The sequence below is a fragment of the Plodia interpunctella genome, chromosome 9, assembly GCF_027563975.2.
Source record: "Plodia interpunctella isolate USDA-ARS_2022_Savannah chromosome 9, ilPloInte3.2, whole genome shotgun sequence".
Taxonomy (NCBI): Eukaryota; Metazoa; Arthropoda; class Insecta; order Lepidoptera; family Pyralidae; genus Plodia; species Plodia interpunctella.
Window position 1 is genome coordinate 1563292 of NC_071302.1, and position 11106 is coordinate 1574397.

The 11106-nt window shown below is 34.3% G+C and overlaps 1 long non-coding RNA gene across 1 annotated transcript; it reads left to right on the plus strand.

Moving 5' to 3' along the window:
• The first annotated feature begins 9444 nt into the window (after window positions 1–9444).
• Window positions 9445–10554, plus strand: LOC128672491 (uncharacterized). The gene is made up of 2 exons (XR_008404978.2): window positions 9445–9941; window positions 10340–10554. It is a non-coding gene; the product is annotated as an uncharacterized LOC128672491 (long non-coding RNA).
• The last annotated feature ends 552 nt before the right edge of the window (window positions 10555–11106 follow it).

Consider the following 11106-nt stretch of genomic DNA (forward strand, 5'->3'; position numbering starts at 1 on the left):
TATGTAACGAGTTAGACTATACTGAAATATTTATTTTTAGATAAGTGTAATCGATTTTATTTTAACTAATTGAATTACTAATAAGCATAGGTATCTACAGATATTTTAAAAAATGCTTATTCATTACATTCCCCTCCAAAACGTGTCCAGTGAGTTTCTCAGTTCAATTTACAAACGCAATACATTTATATCCGGACGTATAGATAAATCCTGACAAATGTCCAGAATTCCCGAGGATGAGGGGGATTTTAAAAATGACTGCATTTTGACGAGACATGAGTTGGATCAGTTTATTTTAGTCCCCTTGTCTGAACTCTGGTTCAAGTTGGAAATTTGTCTGCGCCGCTTTTAGAATTAGACGTGATCGAATTTTGAAGTCGAAATTTGACGCTGGCATCATTACCATTAACACAAATAGTATTAAAGTCGATTCCCGCTGTCTGTCTGTCTCTATTTATGCTTAGATCTTCAAAATTACGCGACCGATTTTTATGAGGGTTTTTTAAATAGATAGTTTAATTCCCGAAGAAGGTTTCGGTGTATAATTTATTATGGTTTTACGAACAACATAGTATATTCGATTAACCAATCAATCCAGATAGTGTCAAAGGTATAGTGAATGCGACTGTGCTTTTGCCTTGGGTGTCAAAGGCAATCGGATCAAACCTGGCTTTGAGACAGTTCGGCTAGGCTTGGTTTCTCGTCTCCCAAACCGATATTCCGTTGACTGACCCCGCTAGACCTGTGGGTCCAGTTGTGGACTTTTTTGCTGTCGACTGACCTCGCAATAAAAAAAATACTTTTAGTCCAAATTAGACAATCATCCTAACAAATATTATATTCGAAAATAAGTTTGTTTCTTTGTTACCACTTCACGCTCTATCTACTCGACCAATCTTCTGGAAATTTTGCACACATGTAGTTTATATTATGGAGAAGGACACAGGGTATTTTTCATCCCGGAAAAATAACTGCTCCCGTGGAAAATTTACGCGGGCGAAACCGCGGGCAAAAGCTAGCCTAAGATAAATGTATTTAAAAAATCATGAAGTAATTTACAGGTTCATAAATTTAATGTTTGCCGTCAATCAGTTTTCTGCTTATCGGTATCATTTATCCATCGTCATCTACTTAGGTTTAGTTTAGTTTCCATTTTGAATTTAATTTAATATGTAAAGAGATATATTATTATAATAACAAACAATAAAGTTACTATCTTGAACACAAGTCTAGTATCTGGGTTAAAAAAAAAGAACGAACATGTAATTATATAAGGGTTGCGTTTTTACCTTTCGAGGTACGGAACTCAAAAAATGGGACCCTGGATATATTGATGTAAGGGGGTGTCCACAGTTCACAATATCACCCTTCATAGAAGGAACGTTTTCCCGAAAAATTTTTTTTATATCTCAAGTTACTTAAACTTTATTATCATGTTCTTCACCTAATCTGTCAATAAACCCTAAATTGTGTCAAGTAGAACAGAATTTACCGATTATTTTAGTTCATGATTATCATCTACATTTTGAGAAACCAAAAAACGACGTAACTTGCTTTCGATGAAGAGTGAATCTGTGATTTGTGGACACCCATATAAAAGATTGTTCTACTTCTTAAACAACGCTAAACAACGTCCGATGCATTTATGGAAGGAAACATTTCTAAATAGGACCAATAAAATGTACTTTTATAGACGTTTGATTTGTGTACATGGAAACATTAACCTCTTACATATATGCAATGGATTTTCAACTGTATTTAAGTTTAAAGAGAGTCGAAATTAAAAAGATTTGTAAGGTGTGAAAAGTATAGACGTAATTTTTTATAGTTAGTTTGGCTTTAGCATCTACAGTTAAATGCTAAATTGGTTATGTAAAGGCTTTGTGTTTGATGCGTAGATCACCACGCATATTAGTAATCATACTATGAAAAACAAGATAATTCAGGTAATAATTACGTATGAAAAATCCTTGATTATTTTTCTACTTTACCTTAAATCATTACTATATCCCATTGTACGTTCATATAGGTAACAATAAACTGAAATTGATAAGCAAATGGAATACATAAAATAATAGATAAACATGAAAATATCATCACTGACTTAAAAAATAAAGTATACATTTTGAAAGATTTTTTCAACTATTTGATTTTTGTATAAATGTTTTGACGACAAATTTCACCGCAGCCTTTACATCCAACTAAATTTATTTATTACTTTCATTTTGAACAAAATAGGTCCAACAATTTGAGTCCAAAAGCATTTGAATATACAAGCCGTTTGTTTATTAGCCCAAGGACTTGTGCGCGCGACTGTATCCGTCCACGGACAGATGCGAACATATGCTCGTGTTTTCTTTATTTAAGAATCTGTTTGTTACTTTTTGTATGGATCCGCGGCGCCTCCGGTCTCTCACTTATTATTTATGGCAGCGACTGTACCGATGACGCGGATGTAGATATTTTCGCACCGTCTTTCGAACATTGTACTTTTTTTAGTAGTAAATAATTTTGTAGAATATAATTTTGAGTCACATTACTATTAGCCATTACGCTCTTTTCGTCATTAAAATCAATCAATCAATATCTTTGATACGCCAATTGTTAATTTCAAACATTACATGTTACTTAAAAATAATATAGAAAAAACAATATTTCAAAGCAATTGATAGTTTTTTTTGGTACAAAAAGACGATAGCTAAAATACAAAGTTTTCTTATAAGAAAATTTTCCTCTCAGAGCTGCATTGTGTAATAGACACAAATAGGCACGTAATATTATAAAAAAACAACAGCTAGGTATATAAAGCTTTAGAAAATACATCCAATTAAACAAAACACAAACCCTATCCTAACTAATATTGTTAGCTCTTCAGGCTTTATCTGCTCAACCAATCTTCTTGAAATTTTACATACATGTTTTTTGAAGTATGGAGAAGGACATTGGGTACATTTTATCACAGAGAAATAACAGTTCCCGTGGGAAAAGCACGCGAGCGCGCAAAAGCTAAAAATATTATTGAACGTGACAAATTATAATCTCAAATATTTCATTAATATACTAATATATCTACACGATATGATTTGTGTCAAAATATCTCTAGTGTCTTCTACATCTATCCCGCACTTGATTGTCTGATGTCATGTCCTAAACTTCTCGACAGATCTCTCACATCAATTGTGTCAGCTAGTGGTCCTGCGAGAATACGTCCCTAGTGGCTAAACTTTCAAACCTACATCTGTGACTAAATATCCCCCTGGTAGAATCGACCAAGTTTTCACATAAGTCAAGCCACTCGATTCGCTCTCCGACTTTATTATTTGCGATACATTCCATTTTGTATATCACTGAATCTTTGTTTTAGCAGTACCATGTTTAGGTTCGGTCGGCGGCCCCATGAGGGGATATTTGTCAGCAGGGTTGGCAGCTGTAGCAACTTTCTTTCTCGATGTTTGCTTGTCTGCCTGTAATCAAATCTTGCATGTTAAATTTCTGGAAGTAGGCTACCAATTGTCTTACAGAGTTTAAATTTCCCACTGTTCGTTACGGAACTAATAGGTAGTTAAAATAAAATACTTGGAGCTAAGAATTAGATAATTATATTTTTCTTTGTTCTTACAAATTGATATAATGAAAAACAGAAATCGAATCGAATGACAAGAAAAAAAACAATAGAAAAAACTAGATTTGTAGTGCGCGCGCAGGAATAAAATTTAAATTGTCGTGTTCGATAGCCATTGGCTGCCGCGCGAGGGGTCGCGGGCGGGACGTGCCTAGTGTTGTGGTGTACTGGCGTAGACACCCACGTTGCTTCAGTTTCCATTACATTTATAAGTACAGTTTACATTACATTTACTCTCAAGACGCGCGATAACTTTTGACTTCGTTCCAATGTCCCTCTCAGTGGACATTCTGCATCAAAGTCACTAATGTTTATTCTATGGTTTTAGTCAATACAAAGTTAGACAAAAGCATTGTGACATTTCTTATTGTTCTGCGACTCTCTGCTGATAAGAATTTGAAAGAATGAACGTTACATTTTGATGTCTGTTTTGTCTTAAAAACTTGCAATGATTTAACTTGAATTCGAAGATGTAAATGTTTGACAACCTCTAAATAATATTTGTGTAACAAAAGCGCTAGGTACCTTAAATTTAAACAAAGGTGTGTAAGAAAATTATTTTAAACTAGCTCATTGCCAATTCAACCACACGGCTTTACTCCTACACTTTTAATAATACACAGAGTTAATAGTAAAAATCTAGCAAAATTTTTATTCACTGCCTAATCACGTTATCACAAATGCTTAATACATGACATAAAACCACTTCCAAAAGAAATTAAGAATGAAAGAAGAACATGAAAAATTTACATTTTTTGACATTTCTTTGTAATTTTTACAGTTTTATCATCCAAATTGCAGAAAAATAAATGAAAAATAAATAAAAAATACCCTTTATATACTAACCAAAATAAGTTACAAGTGCTATATTTTAACGTAGCTCCGAATCTCGAAATCCAAAAATAAAATATCGACTCCTGTACAAGACAGTTGCGAAGCAGTAAATATCGGCACGGACGGACAAACGAACAAAACAAATGGTAATATATGGCGATATTTCTGTTCACTTACATGCCTTGAGTTATACCGACAAAGAGACGATATTCGCCCGTGTTGACTTCGTATTTTACCTTCTTAGAGATAGAATCTCCATATTACTTAGGAATAATCTATAGTTTAAGTGATATTAACATTTTCTATAGATTTGTTTTGTTTTTCTGTAAATTTAACTGTGTTTATTTATGTCCAAAGCTTGTATAAATTCCAATCCTACCCAACTAATATTATAAATGCGAAAATAAGTTTGTTTGTCTGTTACCTCTTCACGCTCTATTTACTCAACCAATCTCGAAAGTATAGAGAAGGGCATAGTATATCTTGATATCGGGAAAATAACAGCTAATTATAGGAAAATAAAATCTACGCGTGTGAAGCCGCAGGCAATAACTAGTTTATAGGAGTAAGAAATAAAACGTGACCAACTTTACACAGAGTGTGCAGGCGCACACTGGTAAGATTTTTGTGTGTGTGTGTGGCTAAACGTACCTAATTATGACAAAAATTACGATTTCACTAGAATGAATATTAATTATTTAAAAACAAAATAAGCATAATAATATACACAGCTACCTAGTTCTATTCTTCATAGTATTATTCCTCATGGCTTTAGATAATATTTCTTAGTAATTTTAATTTATTTTACGTACAAACTGGAAATCAGGCTTGAGGCCTTTGTCCAGCACTAGGACAGCCAATGGCTCGGCTCTAAATAAATAAATAATTATGTCTACTCCTGAAGATATACTTCAATTTATTGTGTGGATACGCAAATAACGCAAAATGTAGATGTTCCAGCTATTTACGGGTAACAAGCATTATTCCCAATGACAGTTGTTTAGCTAACTCATACTCCTTTGATTCGCATTTCACACTCTTGTACTCACTTGCACAAGGTCATTAACCCCTTTTATTTATACGATGGATGTTAATAATAAAATAGGGTACTTGAAAAGTTCAGACAATTGTAGAAAATATGTTTAATCTAGGTAAAAAGATATATTTAGGATCTATTTGCAGCTGGATCATTACAGCGCGTACATACATTTAAACTTGGTAGGAAAGTCAATTTTCAAAAAGTATAAATATATAAAACCAAACTCGACCATCATAACTTTTATTATCCAATCATAACAGTAAATGTAATATTTCATGTAGTTGTCGAACAAACGTATCTTTCTTTAACTTTCTAAACGTATCTTTATTATTATAGCAAGTTGTGACGTCACTTGTTCCTGTCATTTAGTATACCCATACTGAAAGGATTTATTTAGAAATTAGACCTTCACAGGCACTTTCTTACTTCAAAGTAATATATAAATATAAATATATAAGGACAAATCTGTTTTATTTGTCCTTATATATTGAACTATCCCCAAAGTAAGTTGGAGACTTGTGTTATGGGGTATATATACTCAACCATAGATACTATATTTTTTAATATATACATAGATAAACATCCAAGACTCGGGCCAATAAGAAAAAGATCGTTTTCCATCCTGACCCGACCTGGGTTCGAAGCCGGCCTCTCGGTTCAGAGGCAAGCACTTTACCACTGCGCTACCGAGGTCGTTTAATTAAGTAAGCACTTCTTATTTTTGAGTGTGTTAATTGCTAACACTGATGTCAGATTTTATTCAAGTCGAATGGTATGACATGACATGACTTTTACGACCTAGTGGCAAATAATCGCATGCACTTAATACACGGACGCAACTAATAATCATTACTAATATTATAAATGCGAAAGTAAGTTTGTTTGTTACCTCTTCACGCTCTATCTACTCAACACTTCACACTATGTGTATACAAAATTTCAAGAAGGCTTGAAATTTTGCATACACATAGTGTGATGTGAAGTGTGGAGAAAGACATACCATTCATCCCGAAAAATAACTGTTTTCGTGGGAAATGTAAGCGTGAGAAGCCGCAAGCAACGTCTGGTTATTTATAAATTAAACAGGGTTAATCTAAGCGGGATGTTTACGAAACAGTTGCATGTAATAACAATATATTATCAACTACTAAGTAACACTATAAAATACCGACTATATTTATAGGGTACGCAATAAAGTCAGCAGCACGGACCTCCAAGGGACAACCCTCTTCATTTCAATGTCCATTTACTAGATTTATGTACATCCGAAGTATTACGGAGGTGGTCGGTGACAAGAATTGAAATATACAAGAAAAAGCCGCTTTTTTTATTGTCCGTGGCCAGATGTTTCTGGGGATATGTACTTAAAAAGGCATATATCGTATAGGTAACTTGCTGCGCCCCGAGGCTTCGCTCCCGTGGGAATTTCGTGATAAAAAGTATTCTATGTGTCATTCCAGGTTATATTCCACCCGTGTACCTAATTTCATAACAATCGGTCCAGTAGATTTTGCGTAAAAAAGTAACAAAGATACATATGTCCTCACAAACTTTCATATTTATAATATTAGTAGGTTAGGATGCATCACATTTTTATGTGTACCGATTTAATTGTTTGTTTATTTTGTCCCATTTATCCTCCGAAACTATCGCTGATTGATTGGAAGGGAGATCCCTTCATGAGATAAGTCTGTCATTGTATAATTACATATGTTATATATGCACATACTTTATAATGGTGTTCTTTTTGCAATAAAGATACATATCACAAACAAACTTCACACCTCAATTTACTCCAATCTTGGCTGGGATCACGGCGACTGCAATGTTGTTAAAACAGCATTAAATAAAAAAAAATTATAGTGAAATTTGGCCAAACCCATAGACCTAAAAAATTATCACACTGAGTACTCTGAACGGATTTCGAATTAATTTTATCACTATTCTTATCATCTTAGCTATTAAATAGTGATCTGCTTTTAATCGGTCCTTGGTATAGCCGTATGTCTACTTGTAGCGGCTAATAAATAATATTGTGTATATTTTCTCCTAATATTTTACGAAATACTAGCCACCCGTCCCGGCTTCGCTTTATCAAAAACATAATAAATTATACCCCTACACCTTCCTCAGGAATCACTCTACTTTTGGTGAAAACAGCATGATAATCCGTGCAGTAGTTTTTGATTTTAGATCGCGAAGACACACAGTCGCGGTAGGGGACTTCGTTTTATAATATGTAAGGATAAGGATTTAAATAAATATAAATAATTAATAAATAATAGGACAATGAGCTAGCCCCAAAAAAAGTTCTAGACTTGTGTTATGGGATACTAACTCAACGTACCAATACCATATTTTATAACAAATACATATATAGATAAACATCCAAGACCCGGGCCAATCAGAAAAAGATCATTTTCCATCATGACCCGACTAGGGATCGAACCCGGGACATCTGGGTTCAGGGGCAAGCACTTTACCACTGCGACACCGACGTCGTCAACAGAACAACAAAAGGAGTATAGTGAAAATTGATTGCTTGACTTTGACACAAGGCTCTGCGCGAGCTGCAAGCTGGTGAGAACTGGCTGACGCGGGGCCGAGGACGGCGGCGTGTGCTTGTATTGGAGGCCAAGACTCATTATGGGTCAATGACGCCGGATATAATTATAAGTAGTAAGTTTAGCTCAATGATGAAGTTCTGGTTAAGATACGAACCAGAGATATAGGGACGATAGGGACCAAAACTGTTTAAATGAGTTTCTTTCGGCATTTCATTGGTCGTTCCGAAATGCCAGTAGTCTATGAGATATAACTTTAAATATAAAGATTGACGAAAAAAAGTGCCTGTGAAGGTCTAATTTCTGAATAAATGATTTGAATTTGAATTTGAGATATTTCGATCTTAGACTTAAGGGGTCTAAAATGCGCGCGGGAACAAATGTAAAGAAAATTTTGAAGCCATTGTGTTTGTAAGTCTACATTAAACAGTACTGTGTTTAATTAAAAGTTAAAAGACCCAAGTATTTAAGTAGTTTTCATTGGCAGAGTGTTAAATGAAATACCAAACAATAGAACATAGTGCAAATGCAAACAGAACATTATAGTCCTGGAGACTGTGTACAAAATTTTATAAATTTATATCAAATTAATCATAATACCTATGTAGGAACAGTTGGAGTTTCCTAATGTACTTGTGGTGGAAATCTGTGTTTGACCGCGGGTTATTAACAAAATCTGAGTTAAATCAAAAATGGCTCGTGTTAAGCCAAAAAGGCGTAACAGACAGACTTTCGCATTTATAATGTTAGATATATGGGTTCGAGTAAAATAGAATAGGTGTATCTATTAACTCTAACTTTAACATATTCATATACCTATGTCAAGTACGTACATGTCAAAAAAAAATCAAAACTATTTTCGACAAACATTTAAGTGTAGCTCTCCAAATACAATAACGTCATATTCCTTCCTTCCAGCCTTCAGCTTACTGGGAACTCCGTATGATGGTAATATAGGCTCAGTTTATTATTTAAATTAATTAGTTCTCCTTCAGTCGTACACCACATGGCTGTGAGTCATTAAATGGAATGAAGGACAAATAACGACTTTCTTGTAATAGTTTGCCATTTTCATCTCCGTTTCACACACTAGGTGATAAATTATCGACTAGATTGCAGGTTTCCTTACCATGTTTTCCTCGACCGGGATTTGCATTGATATATTATTTTAAAATTTTGTTTTGTATTAGTAATATTTTATGTTTGTGTAAACGCCTTTTTTAGATATTTTTAATTTATAAGTTATTTTTAAGTAAAATACTTTTCAGTTTAAATTAATGTAATTTTGTGTTTTTATTGTTAATTCTATTTTGTGAAAAGTGTTAAATAATCTGAATGCTATTAAGCTGACGATTAAATATGATAAATATTACACTTATATTGTTCCTACGATAATGCTCGCTAGCTCTTGGTCTTTGTTGAAACTTTGCAACCACAAACTGAAGTTGGTTTAAAAACAAAGGTCTCTAGCGGAAACAGTACAGTCTACTGTTTGCCTTGTCGCAAAATCAGTACTTTGGTGTCCAAGCCACAAACGAAGCTCCGCAGACGCGGCGCAGCATTCGCTGACGACAACAACGTGCCCGATCTGCTATTGATACTTTATTGATAGTATCACATATTTATTTCCGCGGGACTTGTTTCATGGTGCGGACGTTCCTAGCGTCCTAGGTGAGCGACTGAAAGCTAACGCGACGCGATGAGACACTATGCATGTTTATGTGATTGCGGCGACACAAATTTCATCCATACAATTGTTATAAATTAAATACTAATTATAAAATGAAATCATGGGAATCAAAATTCTTATTAGTTCTGTGTTTTTGTTTACTAACTACATCTGTAAGTTCACAGTTTCTCGATGGTCCATGGGTAGTTCATGGTAAGTTAATAAAAAAACATACAGGTAGACTAAGTTATCCATTGTGAACAAATCTATACATATAATAAAACTGTATCTGGACTATGTCTGTTCATAGGAGATATTTCGGAAAAATAATAGGAGAGGACTATTTAGGGTTATTAGAAACTAAAACAACAATAAATGTTATCATACGTACATGCGCGGCTATTTCTCACCAGAGCACTGGTTACATTCTTGACTGAGACACAAAGAACACTAGGTCCGCTAAGAATTTCAGCACTGCATCAAATCTTGCAGCCTGCCGCAGTTCACCTAGGATGTTTATATTATAATTGTCACAGTGCTGTCACTGTGCGTTTTTGTTAACAACAAAGATTTTATTAGAGAATTTTACAAAAATACGTTTTATTTTTCAGAGACTCCACTATACATAAAGAGAGCTCTCAGAGCGAAGGACAACTACAAGATACCCCCAAAGGCTAAGAAAAGGATGTACAACAACCTGTCCATAAAGGAAGTTATGGAAAAAATTAAATATATCACCAAGTACATGAATATGTATGCAAAGAAAAACGGATTCAAAGTAGACTATACTTTTAGGCTTACCTAATAAAAACTATAATAAATCTAATACCTTGTACGATATTCCTGTAATATCTATATCATCTGAGCGTTTAACCGCTTAATTCACCTGGGTTAATTCACCTGGGTTAATTCACCTGGGTTAATTCACCTGGGTTAATTCACCTGGGTTAATTCACCTGGGTTAATTCACCTGGGTTAATTCACCTGGGTTAATTCACCTGGGTTAATTCACCTGGGTTAATTCACCTGGGTTAATTCACCTGGGTTAATTCACCTGGGCTAATTCACCTGGATTAATTTCACCTGGGTTAATTCACCTGGGTTACTTTACTATTTGGTAGAACTATTCACCTTTTTCTTATTTTACAACAATTTTTATCAATAATAGTTACAGTACCTATTTGATAGCTCTACTGGAGAGTATGCTCCGCAGCATAACCACAATGTAAATTTTCTCATCTCCTAGTTCATTTACAGCAATAAAGGCATCATGTACTTATATAATGTACATCTGACAAACGCCATTATAAGGTATAAATGACATTTTTAAAACGGTGGCTTCGCCGCAGAGCACGATACGATTTCATGTGAAAGAAAA